This window comes from Protopterus annectens, chromosome 7.part0 (genome assembly GCF_019279795.1).
Source record: "Protopterus annectens isolate FY-2018-M chromosome 7.part0, PAN1.0, whole genome shotgun sequence".
NCBI classification, from domain to species: Eukaryota; Metazoa; Chordata; order Ceratodontiformes; family Protopteridae; genus Protopterus; species Protopterus annectens.
In genome coordinates, this window is record NC_056739.1 from 635,344,711 (window position 1) to 635,370,809 (window position 26,099).

Sequence of the window (26,099 nt, forward strand, 5' to 3'; positions counted from 1 at the left end):
ATTTTCAATACAAAGAATTGTTGACAAAATCATGCATAAAGAAGGAAATAGAACAGACTTTGCAAGAAGTATGCCTAGAAACGTTGAAAGAACAAAAAGGAACACAAACGGTGGGACAGACATGATTAACACAGTCTTACTAAAAATATCTCAAAAGAGATTAACTTAAGACTGTCTGATATAGAAAGTATATAAACTGTGGAAGAAAAGGCAAATGCAGGACAGTTTTGATACGAAACATTTGAAGAAAGCATCCTGTACCTGATAATATTCTTTCATGTTATGGTGATTTGAAATAATCTCAAAAGAAGTGCTTTGTTTGGTCAGCACAACAGTTGCAGTTTAATAGAAATACATTGTTTCAGTTAGCTCAGACGATGTCTGAAAAGGGACAACAGGCCAGTCCACCTACCCTGTTATTAAATAATAAATAAATAAATAAATAAACAGTGGATTTTGTTTTAATATTAGTGCCACATATACATCTAGAATGTTCTTAACTACTAACTACATACATGTTTTTTACTGCTGCTATGTCTACCAAAGTTAAGGATTTATTTCAACATTAACAAATCCTTTATGGTATGTGGACTTTTATGTTCAAAGTAAATTGACTCTACGATTGTCAGATTTTTAATCTGTCTTTCTGAAAAGGTGGATGGAAATGAGAAGAACAAGGTAAGTGGACAACTTCAGCTGTTTGGGATAGGTTTATGGGTATTTGCACTGTACTAGCATACAGACCTCTACCAGCCCAAAACAACCCTTCTGTACCACATCATCATGTTCAAAGTCCAGTCCCACCTTCAGATGCATTACTTCTGTTAAACACCTAAGTTCATACTTCTGTTGTTGTCAGCATTAAAATCAGTACAACTTTTTCTGTTCATATTTACATACTAAATAGCATTAAGCCTTACATCTCTAGTACTATTTGATGTGTCTGTAAATCAGTTTTCTAGACTCACTTGTGCACTGCATGATTCATCTGTCACACCTTTAATTTTGTAATACCCTGGGAATGCTCTTTCTTATCATGTAGCTTCTCTGAAATGTTAATGGTTAGATAAAAGTTAGATTAAGGGTGCATAATCTAATTGTGGTCTGGCAACTGACATGCAATGGCCACATTACTGTTTCACTTCTTGCTCTTACTGTTTTTATCATAGCAGCAAAGGTAATGATACTTGAATTATCATAGTGCTTTCTGTAGGCTAACTTAATTGTGATTGTCATAACAATATTACACATATATTGGCCTGATAATAAGTGTACGCATTCCCACTTACCACCTGTGATCACAGAAGCAGAGCTTTCTTACTGAAGTGGCAATCCTGGACAATTCCATTTCTACTCAAGATAAATCATACCTTTCAGTCAGGTAGCTTCTGTATTGTTTGGTGATCATGCCCAATTGCTGCAGTCTAAAAACAAAACCTCAGTAAGCAAAACTCTGCAACTCCACTGCTCTGGTGATTGCAGACTCATGGACAAAAGACAAAATAAAACCCAGGTCTTGGCAATTGCTCTTCTGCACTCCTCCAGTGTATAAACAATACAGTAAAAATAGTTGAAATATCCACCTGCAGACCCAGAGGACTTAAATGTGTGGCCCAGGATGTGATGATGCTTTGCATTAAGTACAACAATGTGAAGTGTCAATTTGTTGCAATGCCAGGATTCAACATTTTATGCAAATAGCAGATGGCTTGGTACCTTTCTGATTGGCTAAACAGTTTTTGGGTCATATTGGCCAGTTCAGATGTGGTGCATAAACAGTTTCTTTGTCAGTTTGTAGTGATTGGTAGCATCTACATCATAAAAATAGAACTACATCAGTTTAAGGACTAAAAATGTGTAGCACTAGTACCACAGCATAGAGGTATAAAGCTCTAACTACAACTCAGTGACATGGGTTCAATTAGCAGCTCAGGTGTCTGAAGCATTGGTAGACAGGGATGGCCATTTATCAATGATGGTCTCTAAGAGAAGTCATGGTCCAAAGAGTAGAGTAACCTATGGATGATGTGTGTGTTGATAACCATGAGGGAGCGTGAGGAAAAAGAGGGTAGGTCATTAAAAAACACCCCCCCCAGCAAAAGTAGTTCCCATTATGACCCCCCCACCAGACACCTTAGGAATCATGCTGACTCAAGCCCAGAATTGGAAGAAGGTTCAGCAGAAGTAGTAGAAAGAGGGGTTGGTAAATCTGGTGATGGATGGGGGCACTGTGACAGCCAAAATGTATGAAGCAATGACAGAGGGGAAAACATGGAATAAAAATGAGTTGTCATGTCAAATTGGCACACTTGAGACCTATGCTAACAGTTTTCTAGAAAGATGACTGACTCTATTATCCACAACACTTTCTACCCATCCTTAATGAAAGAATTCCCACACTACCTGCTACCCACACCAAATGGATAGTTGCCCACTCCATCTACCACTCAACCCAAATGGAAGGATGCCCATTCCACCTACCACTAGTTCCAATTGGAAGGATACCCACTATACCTATCATTCACCCCAAGTAGAAGGATGCCCACTCCACCTAATACTGATCTCAAATAGAAGGATGCCCACTTCACCTACTACCCATCATGAATGGAAGGATATTCATTCCACACACAACTCACCATGAATGAAAGTACATTCATTCCAACTACTACCCACCATGAATGGAAAGACATTCATTTCACGTACTAACCACCATGAATGGAAGGACATTCATTCTACCTATTACCCATTCCAGATGGAAGAATGCTCACTTTGCTAATGAAAGGCTGATGTCCTTGTTGCCCATACAGGTGGAAGGATGAATATTCCAGCTACATGGATAGATGACCCATACCATGGGCACATCTGCAAGTGGATGGATGGTTGAGTAGATGGATGGAGAAGCAGGGCAGTCACAGGTCAATGCAAAAGTGGGATGACCATGAAGTAGTCCCTTTACTGGAGATGATAATGAAAGTGTATCATATGATAATTTTAAAAATATGTTTTCATTTGTCAAAGTGTCAATCTCTGACTACCTTGTGATCAAATTATTATTGCATTGATGCTACCAGGTGTTGTATAAAGGACTGTGCACTGATATTTGCTTTGTCAGATGTTCACAGAAAGGTGACTGACCCAGCTAAGTGCAGGGTGCTAATGAAAGAATGGTTCAGCCACTGCCTCCTTATCCTTTATACTTGAACTGGCTTTTTTTCACAAAGTTAATTTGGTGTTGGGTTGCAGAAGTATATGAGACTTAAAAAGTATAGTAATGATGATAACAGATGGCATGGTAATATGCTATACTACTACATGCTGATTATACTATACAACTAACCTTGTCATGATGTTGGTACAGGTAAAGAGTTAGGGTGTTTCTGATGATCCACCCCTGGAACCAGTAATCAAGGAGCCTCAATCCTCACCACTGGCAAAAGTGGGGGAATGTTCACTGAGAGGATAACAGGTACACACACAGTATTTCCAGATGCAGCTCTCTGCATCAAGTGCAATTTCCCTTAAGAGAACACAGAGACCACAGTCAGTCCAGGGGTGATTTCTCCCTCTTTCTCCAGATCCCAAATAAAACTACCCAGTGACAGAGCTATAGAGAAGTCCTCCAACACTCTCTCTGTACAACCAGTGCTTCGTGTCCCTGCCCAAGTAGCTGGCACAAACAATATTGGAGGTTTGTTTTACACAGACATACACACTCCTGGGAATGGCTGGCACAAGTTTACTAGATATGCCCCCTCTTGCCCAGACTATAAAGTAGTTTTCACCGTCACCAGAACCCCTTATCAGCTACTTTAAGGCCCTTAAAGGGTGAACAATTTTACTGTGTAATATTAATGGTAGTTTGGCCAAGAGCAAGGCTATTAGGAGTGGCCCAAACAGTGTCACCAAATAAATATGCAAGTACTCTCAAAACATAAGGAGCTCTACAAAGATAAGCCACAATGAAAGGTTTAAATATATTTAATAATAAATAATAAAGAACAAGACAATAGCAAATATATATTCACCGTGACATCAGAGTTCAAAACCACAGGAAATATTTTAAATAACATTGCAGTACAGGCGCACACAAATAATGAAAAATATCTAAACTAAACTTCACTATATTCCTGACTGTACCTAAGAGTACTATAACCTAAGAATGTAAAATAGAGGAAGGCAGATGCTGTGAATGGATCTTCTAGCTGTGGTCAGGTCCAAGACAGAATACAGAATGTTCCGTTTCACTAACAGACTTCTCAAAATAATATCTCAAATATTACTGCAGGGATAGCTTGCAGAATGACATCACTTCTTGTCATCTGAAATCATTGATAGCAGCTGATAGCATTTAACATCTAACTGTAAAAATACATAGACCTCAGATCTTTGGCAGATGTTGGAAGTCATAAAACAATTGCATTCCTTCATGCTTTCAAGACTGGTAATTAGTTCATTCGAAAGACAATACAGAAAGCTCCCTAGTACAGACTTTTTGTCTCTGGCTGCATTGAAAACTGAAAGATACCATCTTATATGACCTAGCCTATAAAGAAATATAATTTCAAATATTTTCCTAAAGTTTGCTGGGCTGAAGTTAACCCTCCAGCTTTCTCTGTTAACATATACATTTAAACAGTTACAGTACTGCATGTACATTTCTGTTCTCTTCCAGTAGGGTACAGTGTGGATGCATTTCAAACAGAAATGCTTTATAAAATACCTTTTCAACACAAATGTCGGTGCAAACCAGTTTGATCTAGACGACATACACTTCTAATTCAGTTGTAACACAAGTATCTTATATAAATCATGTTGATATTCACAAATGACATTTACAAAATTCCACTCCCTAGAAGCTCTCTTTACCATATATATATATATATATATATATATATATATATATATATACATATATATATATATATATATATATATATATATATATATATATATATACTTCGTGGTGGTCCTCTCTTGTTGTTTTTGGATACCATAGAGAATGCTGATTCTATGTGGTCACTGAGACATGATTTAAAGCCACAGGGAGTACACCAACAGTGCAAGGTTATAATGCCTAACACACATTTAGGCCAGCTACTTCACAGGCAGGGACTAAAGGTGGAGGTGTCTCTATTTATATCAAAAATAAATATACTTCAAGGCTGGTCAAACAAGACTCCATGTTCAAATCACCATAGGTAAAATCCAGTACCACTTCCTTGCAAGCTATAGGTCCCCCTCTATGACCCAGGAAACCCATTCCATGTATTTAAACTTATTAGAAACACTAACCACCCAACCCAATACCAGAGATCTGGTCATAACACTGAAATTTCATAACGATGAATTTCATAACATTGAGACCAAAACGTCTAAATCCCAAAACACTGAAAACCCAAAACATTGAAAACTTAGAACATTGAAAGTGTGCTTCATAACATTGAAAACTACAATGCATATGTAAATAACATCCTCTCTACCTATAACACCTAACAAACACACTTTCCACTACATTTCTCACTGTATCACAATCACCATACACTGAGAACACTGATGCCTATGCAGAGCTGTTCACAGAAACCCTGTACAAGCATGTTAATAGCTGCACAGAGGCAGCCATAACAACTAGGAAGAAATACAGAACTAACAAAAAACAAGACACCCTTGTGGAATCACAAAATCAATATGCTGTATAACAGGAGGAAGAAAATCATGGCAAAAATTAGGAGGTGCAGCACCCAGCAGGATAAAAGCACTCTCATCAAACTAAACAAATAACTCAGAGGACAAATAAAGTCTACCAAAGCCAAATATGAAGTAAGTTTGGCCTCCCAGGCCAAGGACAACCAAAAAGTATTATTTAGATATGTCCATAACCTCAAAGGCAACACACAATTGTGTGCAGAGCTCATTGTAAATGGAGCCACCTATACTGAGTCAGAAGATATAGCAAACCTCCTGGGTGATAAATTCAACTCCAACTTTACCCCTCTCTCCACCTCAACCTTCCCTCAGGAAATATCAAATGCAACTCCCCCTACTATCACTAGGGAACAGGTCCTTAATGCTCTCTCTAAGACCAAGAACACTGCATCAATGGGCCCAGACAATATCCCAGGATGCTTTCTAAATATCATGAAACATGACCTATCCGTCTGGAATTGCTATTTAACTGTAGCCTCCAAACAGGCTTCAAACCTCATGAATGGAGAAAGGCAACAGTCTTCCCTTGCACAAAGGTGGGCCATTTACAGACTCTGGAAACTACTGACCCATAAGTCTCACTAGTCATATATATAATGCTATGGAAAGAATTATCATGGAGTTGATCAACAGAGATACAGTAAACCTCCAGACACTGGACCCAACCCAGTTTGGTTTTGTCAAGTGCAGATCGTGCCTACTCAACCTGGTGGACTTCTTTGAGAAGGTCACCAAAGCAATGGATGAGGGCAAAAATCATTCATACTCCCTGCCTTGACCTGGCCAAGGCATTTGACACAATACCCTACTCTGACATTGTTGACCAACTCAAGAGGGTAGGTACAAAACCGTATGTCACCCGATGGATAGCCAACTGGCTCACAGACAGGACCTAGGAAGTTAGAATTGGGAAGTCCATCTCTACAAAGAGGCCAGCCACAAGTGGAGTCCGTCAGGGATCGGTCCTTGAATTGCCCCTTTTTGGCATTTACTTCTCAGAAGTCAAGGCCAATGTCAGTGGTCTCTGGCTGACTAAATCTGCAGATAATTGCAAATTAGGAGCTGCCACTGAATCTCAGATGACACAAATGTTCTCCAGGAAGGGCTGACACAGACAAACATCTGGTGTCAGAGCCATGGACTAAAACTAAATGGCAAGAAATGCATAATAGTATCCTTTGGGAAATCATTCATCCCTGGTAACTATCTTGTTGACAACATGCCCCTTAGAGCTGACCCAGCAGTCAGGGACTTAGGGGCACATGTAGATAGTAATTTAGCCTTTGACCATCACGTGTCTTCAGTGGTGTATAAATCATTCTATGTTGCACAACTTATAAACAAAGGTATGGCATCTAAGTCCAAGGAAGTCATTGTTCCACTGTATTCTGCATTCATCAGACCTATCATTGAGTACAATGCCCCCTTTAGTATTTACCTACGCAGGCATATCTAACAGTCAGAACGTCCACAGAGGTTCCTCACTAAAAGAATACAGGGCGTAAGTAAGATGTCCTATGCAGACTGCCTCAAGGCCCTATCCCTGTATTCTGTCTCCTACAGGCTTTTGAGGGGAGATGTATGCCTGGCATACAGGGCATAGTCAGAACCACTCTGATGGACCTTCCGCATATCCACAAAACAAACAGCACCAGAATTATCCATTCTAAAGACTTAAACCTTCCCTGTGACATAAATAGGACCTGCTGGAGAGATAGGTATGTATCCCAGAGACTACCCCATCTATGGAACAGGCTCCCCATCCATGTGAAGCAGAGTTCCTCCCTAACCCAATTCAAGTACAACTTGGACAACTGGATGGGAAGCTAGAAATTCATCCCTGGTTTGGCACCTATGTCTCTAATGGACACAGGTAACCTGTAAATGGTTCATCTTCCAGGCCCATGTTTACACTTATCAAGGGTTTCAGAACTTGTCAGAGATTTTTGATGCATGACTAGGCTTAAAAAGGTCCTTGTGGCCATTAGCCTAGTAAACACATATGAATCTATAACCCTATGAGCTGTGCGGGCAATATCTCCCTTTGTCACAGTGTTAATTTTGAACATCAGTAGTGCAGCAAGTGAAACTTACCAGAGTCAGCCTCATTAATTCAAATGCAGTTTACTTAGAGTACAAAATATAAAATGAAGTTCACTGTTAACAAAAAATGAAAATAACCACAGTTTTTCCAAATATGACAGATTTTTGTTACTCCAGCTTTAAAATATCTTAAAAAAATGCTAGAATTCTTAACATTTCTCAGGTATTGCTGCAACTCTGTTCAAGCTGCCTCACCCATCCAGAATCAAGTTCCTAGTACAACTAGTAAATCCACAGGTAATGCGCTGGTAATCCACAGTCTCCTACTTAGAGTTTCCCATTATAGAATAACTCCTCTCTAAGGGAAACAAATGCATCTATAATTCTGGGCTGCAGGCCTTGCTTTTAACAGTATTTCATCAGTTCATTCAGAATAAACTCAACTTCTACATGGTATGATAATTTGCACTGTATATGCACCATTAGGTTCACACCATGCTTTATGCTGTTTACACAACACTTCTAAGTAGCATTTCTAACATCTTAATCAGGCACTATGTAACAGTTCACTTTCTGCTGTATATATGTTGTTCAGAGAAAAATTTTACTAGTAGACATCTCCACAAACCAAGAACCACAATGAAGGCAAGGAGCAAGCAACACCAGGAACAGAGAACCAGAATTTATTGAAAACCTTAGCGCTTTCATCAGATTATATCCACAGACTTCTTCAGAGGTATTATGGATATAATCTGACGAAAGCGTTAACGTTTTCAATAAATTTTGGTTCTCTGTTCCTGGTGTTGCTTGCTCCTTGCCTTCATTGAAGAATTTTACTAGGACTGATGCCATAACTATCACAACATTTTATGCAAAAACATGTGTACCTACAGATATATTTTGTACCTCTAACTCCTTGGATACCACGTCTATGTCTTAACAGGTGGAAGCAGTCAAGTACTTACAAATATGCTCTTTGAACTTATAGTCTGTAGCTACATGCATCAGATACTGATGCATGTATTACAGATATGTAACATAACTAATTCAGCCTGCTGAATAAATTCTCTCTGTAGCAACACTATGTACATAATATGGCATAGTGCTTCTCTATTCATCTTAGAAAATACTATACCTTAACGAACAGTCAGGCTAGTCTTGAGAAGGAACAGATGCTTCTTGGAAAAATAGTTAACAGAAAAGTATGTAAAGGCAGATTCCTGTTTTACTGATTCCTGGATTGAGAATGGAGTGTATCAAGACATCTCCAGGGAAAATAAGTGAGTAGCATAGATCCAGGCTGGAAACACTCTTTGCAGTATAATGTTTGGAGTTGGACGTCACCCTCTTCATGTTAAAGACAACAATTTGTCTTGTTTGTTAGATCAAGAGAAAGCTGATACTTGTTATTAAGTACTGTTAGATTATACTAGAAATGCTGAAATCATGTGTGTTATACAAAACACCAGAATGTGAAATAAAGCCTATATTGAATTAAGACTGTATTTTCTATTATTCCTCATTTTGCAAAACTGCAGTATTTTCCATTAATTCATGTAAATATTTTTATACTGCACACTTTATTCTTATCTCAACCTATGGTATAGTTTATTCTTTTTTCTACCTTAGAGAATAGCTTAATTTTATTAGTTTAAATTTCAAAACAAATCAACTATTGGACCATATCAAGGTGACTTTATTTAATTCTAGAAGCATGAACAGCAAACTGATGAACCGTGAGTCCCTCTTACATTTGGAGCACATCTATGTTTTTGTTGTTACAGAAACTTGATTTAAGTGCCTGTAGTGCCTCCCTGAATACCTTGTTTTTGTGTTTATCAGTCATTTAGATCAAAAGGAAACTGTGGTGGCATAGCCATATTTGTTAGAGACCACATAACCTCAAGACAGATACCAAGAGACACTCAAACGGAATAAAGACACTCAAGCAGAGTTTATACAGTTTCAAATCACATTTAATAAGTTCAACTATCATTTCACAGCATGCTATATAACTCCCTCCATGTCTACAGAAAATTGTACAATATTCCTAAGTATTCTAGGTGAACTCCCCTTAAAGCAGAGTACTGATTAACTGAGGGATCTGTACCACCAGCATAGGGTAGACATAAAAATTCTTCAATTTTACAAACAAAACCTCCTCGGACCAGATCACTAAGGAACCTAGAAGCAGAAAGAAAAATATACTTAACCTGGTCTTAAGAAATTTTGCATCTATATGTATCCTCCCCAAGATATTCCCCTCAGTGGTCAAGTCAGACCACAAACTAATTACTTTCTCTATCAGAATCTTCAAACTGTCAGAAGCAAATATGGAAGAATTCAAGGACTTCAAACAAGCAAATCTCCTACAATTAGGTTCATAGGTAAGTACTAGGCTATCTGCCCGAAGGCATTTATAAGCATAGCCAGAATGTGTTGGCTTTCGCCACCCCCTTAGATTAGTTCCCTGTACCTCTGTCCAGCAGAGACATTGAAGTGATCCCTGGGGTAAACTTTCTGTTTATTTTTAATAATTTCTGCTTAATTCTGGGAAGAAGTCTTTAAATTTGAGTATAGCAGTTACCCATAATGTTGATACTGCAAAGAGTTATACAGAAAAGTTCTACTCACACCTGGACAAATGTATTAAATTGGCAGTCCCAATTAGGTTCAAGAAAATGGGGAGGTCTACACGCAAACCAGTGTGGTGACCCCCGAGCATAAATAAACTGTGTAAAAAAGGAAAAAATTCTTATACTTATAATGTACAACAAATGACTCCCAAATTAAGGAGAGTTTAGATCAAATAGATAAGAAACTAAAAAAGGATATAAAAAGAACAAAGGCATCCAATGAAATCAGACTAGCTACAGAAGACAAAGACAAACTACAAATCTTTCTTTACATGTGTCAGAAAAATAAGAATAACACACAGCACTGCTCTGACCTTATTCATAATGGTAGTAACTACTCCGATCCAGTGGATATTGCCAGCATACTGGTATATACGTTTAGTGCTAACTTCATCCCTTAGACATCTATTTCAAACCTACTTATCCTTGATGGAATTAAATCACAAATCATCACAAAAGAGAATGCATTGAAAGTACTCTCCAAAATGACGAATACATCCTCCATGGGGCCTAACAACAAAAACAGTTGCCTGATTAATAGCACTAAGCAGATACTGACAGACCCCCCCCCCCCTCACCCTCTTCTACCTGAGCTTAGCAACTGGCTTTGCCCCACAGAAGCACAGCAGTTGTGATGTCATTCCACAAGGTTTGTCCCACCCACAGCCCTCAGAAATTACAGACTCATCAGCCTAATGAATCTTATATGCAAAGCCATGGAACATATAATAATTAGCTTTTACTATAGCTATACTAATGCATAACTACAATCTTGTTACACTTGACCCCCAGTGGTTTGCCTTTCTCAAGGGCACTTCTGTTTAATGAATCTTATGAACTTCTTTGAGAGGGTTACTCAGACTGTTGACTGTGGACATGCTGTTCACATAGTGTACATTGACCTCGCTAGGGTATTCAATAGAATACCATATGCATATATAATAACCAAGATGAAGGAACTTCAAATTTGTCAATATGTGGCTGATTGGCTTAGAGACAGGACTCACACATAAAGCTTCTGAGGTGCATCCTCTGTGGGCATGAAGGTGACCAGTAGAGTTCAACAGGGACCTGCAGTGGGACCTCTGCTGTTCAGCAGCTAATCCTCACATCTCCACTTACCAAATGAGGTTCCTTGGTTAACAAAGTTTGCAGATAATTGAAAGATGGGAGTTTTCATCAACTCCCCTTCTGACATACCAACACTCCAACAGAAGCTTACATTTGTCAAGACTGTTTATCAAGCTCAACATGAAAAAGTGCAACATTGTAACATTTGCTAATCACCACCTATAGCTCCAATTTATAGCACAGATAGTAGACCACTTCAAACTGAAAAGGTTGTGAGAGACTTGCACTTAGGTGGCAGTTCCCTTGCATTTGAATATTATGTTCGGATGGTGGATAGGAAATTCTTTACCTTGATCAGCTAACAGTAAGACGTCCTTGCCTCCTTATACACTGCATTGATTAGATTAATCACTGAGTACAATGCTCCTTTTAGGATATACTTTACTAAGCAATACTCTCATACTAGATGACTTCAACTACCTCTCCATCAAATGGGAAAACTAGTCATGCACCAATACACTGACCCAACGCTTCCTGGAATTCATCAATTCCAGTGCTCTGGACCAGCTCATTCTTACCCCCAATAGGGGAAGCAACATCCTTGACATGGTTATTACAAACATGGGCAACCATTAGAACACCAATAGTCAGTTCCTCTCTGGTTAGATCCAACCACAAACTAATCACCATGGAAATCCACATCTCATCCACACCGCCCGCAAAAATAACCACCATGAAAAACTTCTCCAAAGCTGACTTTGGGCTCCTAAAAACAGAGGTGGCTAACTTCATGGCACCCATGTCAATGGAAAATAGATGCATGACGGCCGAATCATACACCAATGCACTGTACGAACATGTACATTAATGCATGGAACTAGCCATACCCAACAAACCAAGATGCTCTCCTCCAAAAAAAGGAAGCCAATCTGGTGGTCCCCTGCCATTAATAAACTCTACAACAGAAGAAAGAAACTGTTGCAGAAAAAGGTGAAGTGACAAGACTGGAAAAACTCCCTTATTAGCCTCAACAAAAAGTTGAGATCCATCATCAAAACCTCTAAAGCCAGTTATGATGGCAGAATTGTGGCAGACACTAAAAACAACCACAAATCCTTCAATAGTTATATCAAGAATCTCCACAGCAATACCCAGGTTTGCTCTGAGTTATTGCACAATGGTACCTCCTATTCTGAGCCAACATACTGGCTGACAGATTCAGTGCCAACTTTACCCTCCCCCCACACAAGACCAATCAAAATACTGGAGGAATGCCGGGCACCCAGCATTACTGCAGCACAGGTTAAAGGCATTGTCGAAGGCCAAGAATACAGCTCCCATGGGACCCGACAATATCCCTGGATGTGTTCTACATGAACTATAAAGTGAACTGGCACCCCATCTGTGTTGAATCACAGCCTCACCTTAGGCTTTGTCCCGACTGAATGGCACACTGCTACACTCATCCCTCTCTATAAAGGGGGAGTGACTACAGACCCTGGGAATTATCGCTCCATTAGCCTGACAAGTCTGATATGTAAGGCTATGGAGCGCATCATCATGGACCTAATTAACAAGGATATATGGAATTTGTCAAATTCTAGATCCCAAGCAATTTGGTTTTGTGAAAGGTAGATCATGCCTGCTCAACCTGGTTGACTTCTTTGAATCAGTCACCAGAGCTGTGGATGAGGGCAAGGCAGTTCATACAGCCTACCTCGATTTAGTAAAGGCCTTTGATACCATTCCCCAGTCAGGTGTTATTGATAAACTCAGCAAACTAGGCAGCAAAGCCTATATCACTAGGTGGGTCGCTAATTGGCTCACAGATAGAATCCACAGTGTGAAAGCAGCGGACTCCAAGTCAGACTGCTGACCAGTCACGAGTGGAGTCTCACAGGGATTGGTCCTGGGTCCTCTCCTGTTTAGCATCTACTTCTCAGAAGTCCAGGCCAACACGGAGGGACTTTGGTCGACCAAGTTTACAGACAACTGCAAGCTGGGAGCCATTATTAACTCCCCAAGTGATGTAGACATCCTACAGAAAGGCCTCACTGAGACCAATGACTGGTGTAAAAACCATGGCCTTATGCTTAATGGCAAAAAATGCATTGTCATCCTCTTTGGGAAAAACTCAGTTCCCACTAATTACCACGTCGATGGAAGCCCACTGAACACTGAAGTGTTATAAGAGATCTGGGGACACAGGTTGACAGCAACCTCTCCTTCGACCACCACATTGTCACTGTGGTCAGAAAGTCCTTCTATGTGGCACATTTCATTACCAAGGGTTTTGCATCCAGGAAGAAAGAGGTCATCATCTCTATCAAATCTTCCCTCATTAGGCCAATCATCGAGTATAATGCCCCATTTGGCATGTACCTCACTAGACACATGCAACAGCTGGAAAGGCCACAAAAATACCTCACAAAGAGGATCATGGGCCTTAAACACATGTTCTACTCCAAATAACTCCAGCTATTCTCTGTCTCATATCGTCTACTAAAAGGCAATCTCTGCTTGACTTACAAAGCCTTCTGTTAGAAATGCTACATCTAAAGAAATCCAAATCCCTCCACTCCACATGCTCCAGAGACCTCAACCTCATTACCACAATCAACAGAACATGCTGGATGTACAGGTTCATAACCCAGAGACTGCCCATGCTCTGGAATAGACTTCCCATACATGTCAAGCAGAGCACCTCACTGGCCCTCTTCAAGAAAAATCTTGTTGAGTGGATGGGAAATAGAAAGTTTACCCCAGGGATCAATCCAGTTGTTCTACTTGATAGAGGTACTGGGAACTAATGTCAGATGGCATGATGCCAGGGCACTTCTATGGGCTAGGCTTGTAAAGGTTCCAGGGCCATTTGCCTAGTATACACCTATGAACCTATAAGCATATCAGGCAACAAAAAGATCTTGGGCCTAAAAAAATATAAACTGCAAAGAAACACAAGAGGATTTTTATCCCCAGTACTCAGATTTGTATAGACTATTTAGGGGTGATGTGTGTCATGCTTATAGGGCTATAAGGGATCCAGTAGTCAGAGAGCTCTTAAACCATAATAAATCAAACAGCCCAGCTGACACTAGGACTAGAGACCTTCATCTACACCAGCAATAAAGATGACAAAGTGCCCACCTCTTCTCTGGAACAAACCAACTTAAGCAGTGTGACATACTGTCTGCCTTTAAAAGGGAGCTGAACAACTGAATAGGTGTTCATAACTTTACCCCTGATATGGCTGACCTGGCCCTTATTGAAAAGAGAGGCAGGGCCTAATGGTGGGCACTGCTAAGGCAGAAATAATCTTGAGGCTCAGTTGCCTTCCTGTGTTATGAATCTAACTGGAAAGTATTCTGTCTGAGCTTTTTTCTGTCTCTACTCATGATAGGCTAAGAAATGTGAGCAGTAATTGACTGGTTAACAGTCTCAGAACTATACGCCATCCTTTAAGGTGAAACAAAACTGTGCTGTGCTGCCTGGAAAACTATGTAATTGGAGACCTGTTAAACCCTGTGTCCAAATGGAGATTTGCACTAATTAGAACATCCTTATCGGCAGAATAGGGATACTTTGAACTGTGAAAACCCTTTAAGAATTTGCTCCAGAAAAGATATTTGTAGCTGGAAATGGATTACATGAAAGAACTGTGACTGCTGTTCTATTTGTGCATTTTCCTGGTAAGACAAGGTCCTGTCTACTGAACTTTTAACATGAAAAGACTACTCAAGGCTTTGGTGAACTCTATCCAAGACCACCCCCCCCCCCCCGGAAAGGAGTGCTGCTACTGACCAACATCTTCTTTTGTTGCAATCATGAACCAGTAGCTCATCTTGCTGGATGCCCCAAAAGCCAGGGTCTCTCTAAAGAAATTAATGTAGTAAGGAAGATAATGTGGAGTTGCTTGACAGGTACAAAGCACAACAGTGGCCCTAAGCTGAGGGGGGGGCAGTATTTTATCATCACATTTGACTGGAAAACGTATTGAAAGTTTTTATTATTTCAGAAGACACAGATGCACTGTTGATTCTTGCAAGAGCTGGAACTTCATCTGAGGTTCAGTTTCTTAAATTTTAGACCTGGGCATTTAGTTTGAACAGACTGGTAATGTCACAAATAGCTGACTTCATGCATATAGAGCCTCATGCAAACAACACAGATAATATTTTACAAATATTGGGAGTTGACAGTGTAAATAGGGCACTCCCTAGTAGTTTAAGAAGGTTGGTATCCCAGAGTGACATTTAGTCATTTAAGCAGCTAGTTGTATTAGTACAATGTTTATTGTTATCTCAACCCTAAGACGGATTTGCATGCAGCAAAGGATGATAACAAGTCTTCACCTAGGTATGTTGTTTTACATGCATACAAACAAAAATTACCACCATGTGAGTTGAATTGTTTTAAATGTTGTAGAAATGAACATATAGCGAAGTACTGCACAGTTACTGACAACAATACCATCTCCATAAAAGCCATGCCAAAAAAGCATGCTTTGAGAATATGTACCTATAGACTGTATAAATTATGAATTTTTATGTACTAACAGTGTATAATTTCCTTTCTCTCATATCCCAGTGCTAGTTAAACTTGTTCAATGTAATATTGTGGTTCAGGGGAAATAAATGTAGGAATTCTTGGATTACACTAGTTAAGAGGCAATATGGGAACTTAGGTCATCGAAACACTGGTTTAGACAGCTTTAAGCAGTAAAATGAATTTCACAGTGAGTTTCCCCACAATGTATTGTATTGTGTGAACCAGCAGGGGGCTTTTCCAGGGTTTGCCCTTTTCTCCATTGTAGTGCAACAACGGAATTGGTATACATAATTTAGGAGGATGCTGGGAGCTTTTGGATTTTTGGCTCATCATAAGTGTTCAGTTTTTGAAAATAGTGAGTCAAAAACATGTGTTCAATAGCACGTAAGTAAAACCAACATACATGCAAGCATGACACATCTAGTAAGCAGAAAGTGTAGTCTGTGCACCTTTACTGTCTAACTTAACAAATGATGTGATTATTGACCAAGATTTTCCACAATTTAAAGAGATATAGAAGGTAGGGAGGCAACTTGATTCATTGCCATAAATACATATCCGCATTAAAGAAAAATGGTGTAGAACTAGAACGTAAAAAGCAAATAAGGTTTGGAGAAAGGTTAGATAAACCTAATAGTGAGTTTTCCAAGAGGCACTAGTTATTAAATTAATAAAGCAATTCAATATGGAGACTGACAGAGAAGGTGAGTCTTGCCAAAAGGCTGCAGCTGTTAAAGTAACAAGAGAAGGCAGTGTGGAAACTGACAGATAAGGACCTGTAGTTAAGAATACACTAACAGAAGTTGGTGCAGAAACTGAGGAAGAATCAGGTGAATCTCATACAGAAGAAAAAAAGAAAGGAGAACCTGAGCAGAACCCTAAGCTTCTTCCTAATATACCAAGCAGAGAACCCCTTAGAAACAGTAGAAGAATTCTAAAGGTAAAAAAATAAGAAAATAGTGAAAGAGAGAAAGGGAGAACTACCAGTACCCCTGAAGGAAGAAAATCATTTTATCTGCCTTTTAAAGAGACCAAACTAGATGAAAGGGAAAAGATGGTACCTTTATTTGTGGGGTAAAATGCCACAACATCCACTTCAAATCAGTCTACTAATGAAAGCAATGGGGATGCAACTATTGTATAGATAGGCCATACACTTTTTAAGAAGACTCAGTAGGAAGACAGTACTCTAAGCAGAGCTAGAGAGAATACAGGATGAGTAGATACAGAACCAAAGAAACAAAACAGCCCAACATCATACCTTTACTTTGAACTAGGAAAGAGCATGCTCTACAGCCATTGATTCATAGGTTGGTACTAGACTATCGGCCCTAGGGCCAATACAAGCCTAGCCATAAAATTTCTTCCCACAATATTTACTTCCATGGACCCCTGACATGATCCCCGGGGTGAATTTCCTATCTCCCATCCAATCGTCAAGGTTCCTTTTGAAGAGCGCCAAGGAGACGCTCTGCTTGACATGTATGGGCAGTCTATTACAGAGTATGGGGAGTCTCTGGGTCAGCAACCTATCCCTCCAACATGTTTTGTTCATTGTGATGACAAGGTTTAGATCCCAGGAGTGTGTGGCTCTGAGGGTTTGGGATTTCTTTAAGTGGAGTATGTCCCAACAGCTCACAGTTTGACATGGCCTTGTATGTTAAGCAGAGATCACCCTTGAGTAGACGATATGCCACAGAGTATAGCTGGAGTTTTTTTAGACGGTCAGTATAGGGCATCTGCTTTAGGCCTGTGATTCTTTTAGTGAGGTATTTCTGCGGCCTTTCCAGCTGTTGCAGATGACTTGTGAGGTACATGCCAAACAGGGCGTTGTACTCTATAATGGGTCTAATGAGGAATGAGTACAGTGGGACAATGACCTCCTTTTTTCTTGATGAAAAGCCCTTAGTGATGAGGTGTGCCACATAGAAGGATTTCCTGACTGTTATGGCAATGTGGTTATCGAAGGTGAGACCACTTTCCACCTGTGTCCCTAAGTCTCTCATTACACTTTTGCTGTTTAGTGTACTGCCACCTATGGGGTAATTCATGGGTACATTTATTTTTCCCAATAGGGATAACTATACATTTCTTGGCATTAAGCTTGAGCCCATGGCTCTGGCACCAGGACCTTTTGTAGAATATACACATCATTTGGGGATTCAGTAATGGCTCCCAGTTTGCAGTCATCTGCAAACTTTGTTAGCCAGAATCCCTTAGTGTTGGCCTGTACTTCCAAGAAGTAGATGCCAAACAAGAGCGGTCCCAGGACTGAACCCTGTGGTACTCCACTTGTCACATGTCTAGAGCTGGATTTGGAGTCAGCTACTTTTACAGTCTGGGTTCTGTCAGTAAGCCAGTTGGCAACCCATCGAGTGACATAGGGATTAATGCCCAGCTTAGTAAGTTTATCTATGATTCCAGAGTAGGGGGATGGAGTCGAAGGCCTTGGCAGGGTCCAGATAGGCTGTGTGGACTGCCTTACTCTCATCCACAGCTCTGGAGACTGATTCAAAGAAGTCAATCAGGTTCAGGAGGCAAGATCGACCCTTCACGAACACAAACTGGGTGGGGTCCAGTGTTTGATGGTTGCCAATGTCCTTGTTTATAAGTTCCATGATAATGCATTCCATGCCCTTGCAGATCAGACTCATCAGACTGACGGAACGGTAGTTCCTGGGATCCAAGGTGGATCCCCCCTTATGGAGTGGGATAACTGTAGCTGTGCGCCACTCAGTGGGCACGAAGCCTGAGGTGAGGCTATGATTAAACATGACACTTAGCTGAGGTGCCAGTTCATTTTGTAGTTCATGTAGTACACAGCCCGGGATGTCATCTGATCCCATGGATGCTGTATTCTTAGCTTTGGAGAGTGTGGTTTCTACCTGTGTGGCCGTGATTACCGGAATTTGGCAATCTTTTGGTACTGAGATGGGCCCTTTAGGGGGTGAGAGGGGGGTGAAGTTTGCACTAAATGGATCTGCCAGGAGATTGGCAATATCCTTGGGATCAGTATATTTAACGCCATTCTGTTGTAGCTCAGAGCATATCTGAGCATTGCCATTTAGATTCTTGACATAACTATAGAATGCCTTGTGGTTGTCTTTGGAATTTTTGGCAATTTTATTTTCGTAACTATCTTTGGAGGATTTTATGAGGGATCGCAGCTTCTTGCTGAGGCTATTAAGGGAGTTTTTGTATACTGGGATTTTCCTCTTTTCTGCAGCAGTTTCTTTCTTCTGTTGTATAGTTTGCTTATGGCAGGGAACCACCAGATTGGCTTCCTTTTTTTGGGGGGAGAGCATCTTGTTTCTATCTGGGATGGCACGATTCATGAATGAGTGGATGTGCTCGTACAGTGCCTTAGTGTAGGATTCAGCAGTCGAACTTTCAGCTCCCATCTGCATGGATGTCATGAAGTTTGTCACTTCTGACTTGAGTAGCATGAAGTTGATTTTGGAGAAGTTTTTTACAGAGGTTTCCTTACTGGGGGGTGGGGGTGGGATGTGGATGTCAAGGGTGATTTGCTTATGGTCAGACCTGACCAATGAGGGGGTGACCACTGATGTGAAGCATCTATCTCCCATGTTGGTAATGACCAGGTCTAGGATATTGTAGCCCCTGGTGGGACAATGGATTAGTTGATCCAGGGCATTGGAATTTATGAATTCAAAGAACTGTTGGGAAAAGGTGTTGGTAACCGAGTAATTTTCCCAGTTAATGGCAGGGTAGTTGAAATCACCCAGTATTAAGGTGTTTGGTTATATCTTAATATTGTCCAGTATGTTTAGAAAGGGGTAGTGAGAATCTTGGAGCATGGTGGGGGATCTGTAGCAAGCTACAATTTGGACTGCAGTCTTACCTAGTGTTAGAATTTCAGATGCATTGTGTTGGACAACTAGCCTGGAGGTGTGAATATCCTTGGTGAATATGGACACTCCTCCACCTTTAGTGTTTCGGTCTTGGTTTGGTGGCCGAAAAGTGTGGTAAGAGTTGTAGCCTGGTATTGCAGGGGTGCTCTCTGGAGCCTTGAACCAGGTCTCAGTTACTGAACAGATATCGATGTTCTCCATTTTTAGGAGTGCCTCGAGAGAGTGCATTTTGAGGTTTAGACTTCTAGCATTGAGTAGCATTACCTTCAGATTTTGCATGCTTGTATCTGTTATGGTAATGGTTTTGTCATTTGAACCTTGCCTAAAAAAGGCACTATCAGGGTGGCAAGAGCTTTAGCCAGTAACCTGAATCCTAGGGGTGACAGGTGCTGACCATCTCTGGCAAAGCATCGTGGTTCGTCGATCATGTCGTCCCAGGCAGACAGATACTGGATCCCCTTTGAATGACACCAGAAGCTTAGCCAATTGCTGAAGTCAATCATTTTGTCCTTATACTGTGGTATCATTCTGGGTGAAGGCTATGGTCATACCTGCTTGGGCCACATGAATCAAGAGCTCTTCCATGTCTCTTTTCATGTAGTCCAGGGAGGTATGTCTCAAGTCATTCACTCCAACATGGACAATGACAGAGTCGTAGTTGTACTTGTTGTGGAGTGAGTTGAGTGCGTGCATTATGTGGGGGATCCTGGCACCCGATAGGCAGCTGACTGTAATTTTCTCCTTGTTCAGCCTGGTGAGTGGAACATCAGTGTGCCTAACTATAGAGTCACCTATGACTAAAGTGTTGGGTACATTGTCTTGCCTTAGGGGCTGTTGTTGTGTGGCACACTGGTGTTGTGAGCTATGTGTCACTTTGGTTGTGACTGGTGTTTATTTATATTTCAGCTTTGGAGGTCCTTGTTGCTTGGGCAGGTTAATGTTAAGGGCCTCCACATATGTGGGTTTAGCATTGCTATGTGTGGGTGTTGATGGTGTGGGTTTTGAAGGGCTATGTGTTGCTTGAGGTGTAGTGCAGGTGTTAACCTTCTCCCCTTGACTGTCTAGCACAATCTTGGCTGGAGAGAGCTTTGCTTCCAGTTTGGCTATGTAAGTGCATCTCTCGCAGGTTGCAGTGTTGGGTGGTAGGAGGAGAGGGTTGTCTGTGTACATGAGGCAGTTTCTGCATTGCCCCAGTATGCCCAGATTCACCAGGTGGACAGGAGAATTCACCGGAAGCTGACCCTTGGACATGCCTGTTTAGGTGCTTTTTTGTAAAGTACAAGAGTTGTTTTCCCTTACCTTTGCAAGGTACTTTGCAATTATAGGCTGTTTAGTGCCTACAATTACTTTCTCCTTATTAGCAAGGCGAGTTGAGTGCTTTTATCAGTTTAAGGCTTCCTAGTGCTTTCCAGCAGGTTCTAGAGCAAGTGCTAGTCACAGGGGTTCAGATTTTAGTGCTACTACTGAGAAACCAGCTAGTTCTAAGGGAACAGATGTTGATGGAGTAATTTTATCTTAGGCCCTGGGCAGTTTTCAAACTATGGTCCCTCCACTCACGGCATACTTTTTTGGACCACATGTGAATATACATTTTCTTTAATATTTCCCTTATTGAATGTTGTGCTCTTTTAAATTCACGTTCCCGAAACATAAAATGTGTGTGTGTATTTTCAGTGGGTAAAAACTCGAACATTTTTTAATAAGCACTTTCCAGCAAGAAGTGAAAACCCGACAATCATTATACTGTCTTAAATGTGCATCTCACAAGTATTCAGGCAGAATGTGCATGTGCATATATGTGTGTGTGTGTGTGTGTGTGTGTGTGTGTGTGTGTGTGTGTGTGTGTGTGTGTGTGTGTGTGTGTGTGTGTGTGTGTGTATGTGTGTGTGTGTGTGTGTGTGTGTGTGTGTGTGTGTGTGTGTGTGTGTGTGTGTGTGTGTTTGTTTGTTTTAAATGTGTAAAACCTGAAAACTTTATAACAAGAACTTTCTAGCAAGAATGTAAAAAAAATGCAGTCAACATACTGTCATAATTCTACAACTCACATCTGTTCCTGACTTTTCACATAGGATTTAACCAGTGAATAATGCCAGTCTATTGAGTTTCTTACTTCTTATTGTTCAAAAATAAAAAAAAATGACGATTCAAAACCTGTTGTACTGTTTTGTGAATTAGAGTAAAAAAAAAAACTGACCCAGATTTGGTCTTCCTCCCACCCATTATTTTTAGCTTTGCCAAAATTCTTGAGCAAAGTTCTCTGCTGCTAAGATTTTTATTATTTATTTATTTATTTATTTTACATTTGTTTACCAGGAAAGTTCTACTGGACAAAAAGCCCATTTTCAGCTGAAGCCCGGGGAGAAAAGCTCCACTTAATTAAGCAATCCAATAAAAGTCCATACATATCAAAGTACAACATATAACAATATGAAACAACAGGAATTGTCCAGAGTTTTTTTCCATATTTATAGTCTATTTCTCATAAAATATGTTTTCTGGCAAAACCTTTGAGGACTAAAGTCACACATAATAGCAGACATTTGAGCCTTCAAAAAATGCATACCAGTGCAATACCTTTTATTCTAACAACTTTCTAACAGCAATAATTAAAATCTGTCCTTGATTTTGACCCCTTGTTACCCCGTTATTTTTTGCCTTTGTCCAGATTTCTTGCATTAAGAGGCTGAGTGGTACAGAGCAAAAATACTGAAACATATGGCCTACCAGCATATAAAGGCTATACTGGGATTGTTTTGCTAGCAGTCCATCAGGAAGTCAGAAAATGGCAGCATCAGAGCAAATCCCTCACACTTGGGCACAGATGCAGATGTTGTTTCTCTCCCCGTGTCTTGGCACAACAGCAAGCCCAGCACCAAGCCTGAAAGCAGCCAAAAAAAAAAAACAACACATGCAGCAATTTCCTGGCTCAATCACATGATCATAACAACCACAACACAGTTTAGTCCTACAGGTTAGCAATACAGTTCTCTTCTGATCTGCAATTAAATTTTACATTTTCTCTGTTTGCTCAGAAAACTATAAACCACCAGCTTTCAAACTGAAATCTTCATATGTGGCACTAAATATGTGGCAGCATACTTATTAGTCCATTCAAATAGTGATTCTTTAGAAATTCAGTCTGTCTTTGTATTCCGCAGTTCAGCCAACAAAAGAGTTGAAATTGCAAGTTGTTCCAGGGCAAATCAAATAGTAGAGCCAAAATATTAAGACTGTAGTCAAATGTGGAGCAGCTGAGAGGAATAAATTAATGACCTTTTATTTCAGATAGCCTGGGCTACCAGGCCAGTGGCCCTGCAACTATAAACCCCAGTGGTTGCATGAATCACTTATAATCTACCACTAAGCTATTTTTACAACATCTGATATGAAGTTAGCTCATAGCTGCAATTTGGGTGGTGTGGGTAAGAGAAAAGTTGGTGTTTTAGCCAGATTTTCCTGGCCTAGTATAATAAAGGAGATAGAAAACTTTTGTGCAGCTGTTCAGTCTTCCCAGAGTATGAAAGTACAGCATCCATCATATGATTTAAGAAAGCTTTGATATCCTGATCTCTTGTGGATATCCATTTTGAGCACAAAGGAATAGTGACTGGGGGTCCACTGGTTGTTCGTTAGTTTATTCTAGTAAGCACTGATATTGAAACAACATTTCCTGAAGCAGTCCCCTATGAAGAGTCAACTCAAAGGAAATTTTTAAGAACTTCTGCATACTATCCTCAAATGATTAAATGAGTTGAGTACTTAGCAAAACTTTAAAATCTGTAGTAAAAAAGCTATAGATGTGGCTGGAGAAATATGGAACAACTGCTCCCATGTTTTCTCTGTGCTATAAAAAGTACTGCAAGTCTCAACTAGAGTCACACCATCTAAATTACTGTGGCATAGACATTCCTGATTTCTGTTAGACATAGCCAAAGAAACCTGGCAGGAGGAAACCATCTCCTTTAGAAGTATGATACAGCATTCTTCTGACTTGCTGGTCAGGTTAAGAAGTATAATGCCTATAAATGACAGGGCATATGGAGAGAGCACAAGAGAAACTACAAAGAGCCTATAACAGAAATGCTTGTCTCCAATAATTCAAAACAAGACAATCCAAAAACTATACAAAAAGTCTCAAATTGTATAACTAAGCAAATAAACTTGAAAAACACAAAAAAAGGCAGTAGAGCCATTGAATCTCTTCTTTGAAACAACTTTAATACCACTGGTTAAGTGCTTTGGCCAGAACAATGGCCTTCATCAGAACAAACAAACAAACCACACACCACCATAATATGTGATACACTGAAAACATCAAAACCAATCAACTACTAGCATCAATTAACACGTCTAAACTAAAATTAAAAAACATTTTTTTCATATAAAAAAACTTTCCTTCATGTAAAAGACGTGTATCTAAATACATATCTAGAACTGTAAGAACTTTAAAAACACATCATTTGCATTTGTCATAATAAGCTTTTCTTCTTAAAACAGCTTATAGTTGACTCCATTATGCTTTACAACCATCCAACAAAATTTGACATTTGAACTCCCTATAATCAAGCTCCCCATCTATGTCCCCATTAAAATCACTGGGAACATGGTCAATCACTGCAAAATTAAATTTAATGTTATTATTTCTTAAACATACTAAAGTGTGCTTAAAAAGTGCATTATCTAAATTCCTCCTTTTTATAGTATAATAATGCTCATAAATCCTGTTTCTTAATTGCCTGTTGGTATTTCCAACATAAAAGGAGGAACAGACCGAACATTTTGCCATGTATACCACAAAGGTGAAATTACAAGTGAAAACCCCAGGGACCTGCCAGATCTTTTCATGTGTGCTAACCTAAAAAAATGGCCCCTCTGAAATGTACTTGCAATAATTGCAACTCTTACACTTGTAAGTACCTCTCTGGAGCCTATATTCAAGTTGAGAAAGCAGAACTCCTTTGCTAATGGCTGTCTTGACAAAGAAAGATCTTTTGGTCCAGAAGAGGAGGGAGTTTATTTTGGCTCTCACTTTGTCCATGTGGAAATGGAAATTTAGTGTCTTATCAAGCCATAGTCCTAACCCAGCCACTGGGGATGCACAAGCCAGTGCATTTCTTTGTGCCGGTCTCAAGCCCGGATAAATGGGAGGGCTGCGTCAGGAAGGGCATCCGGCATAAAACTTCGCCAAAACATAGCATGCAGTCACCAAGAAAAATTTTTATACCGGATCGGTCAAGACCCAGGTTAACAATGACTGCCACCAGTACTGTTAGCCTACAGGGTGCTGGCGGAAATTGGGCTACTGTTGGCCGAAGGAGGAGAAGAGGCAGAAGACATGACCGAAGGCAGGAGGAGAGGAGAAAGGCTAGGACTGTGATAGTGAGAGTCAGAACTTTGAATGTTGGCAGTATGACTGATATAGGGAGAGAGCTAGCTGATATGATGGACAGAAGGAAGGTTGGTATATTGTGTGTGCAAGAGACCAGATGGAAGGGGAGTAAGGCTAGGTGTAGCAGAGGTGGGTTCAAATTGTTTTATTATGGTGTGGATGGGAGGAGAAATGGCGTAGGAGTAATCTGAAGGAACAGTATGCTGAGAGTGTTTTGGAGGTGAAAAGAGTGTCAGATAGAGTGATGTTTATGAAGCTGAAAATTGATGGTGTAATGATGAATGTCGTTAGTGCGTATGCTCCACAAGTTGGGTGTGCAATGGATGAGAAAGAAACATTTTGGAGTGAATTGGATGAAGTGGTGATGACTGTACCCAAGGGTGAGAGAGTGGTGATTGGAGCAGATTTCAATGGGCATGTTGATGAAGGGAACAGAGGGGATGAAGAAGTGATGGGTAGGTATGGTGTTAAACAAAGGAATGCAGAAGGTCAGATGGTAGTGGATTTTGCGAAAAGGATGGACATGGCTGTGGTGAATACGTATTTTAACAAGAGAGAGGAGCAAAGGGTGACATACAAGAGTGGAGGAAGATGCACACAGGTGGATTATATCTTATGTAGGAGGGCCAGTTTGAAGGAGACTGGAGACTGTAAAGTGGTGACCGGAGAAAGTGTCGTTAGGCAGCATAGGATAGTGGTTTACAGGATGACATTGGTTATCAAGAAGAGGAGGAGGAGTGTGAGGGCAGCACCAAGGATCAAGTGGTGGAAACTGAAAAAGGGTAATTGTGAGGTGGCATTCAGGGATGAGTTAAAGCAGGCACTGGGTGGCAGTGA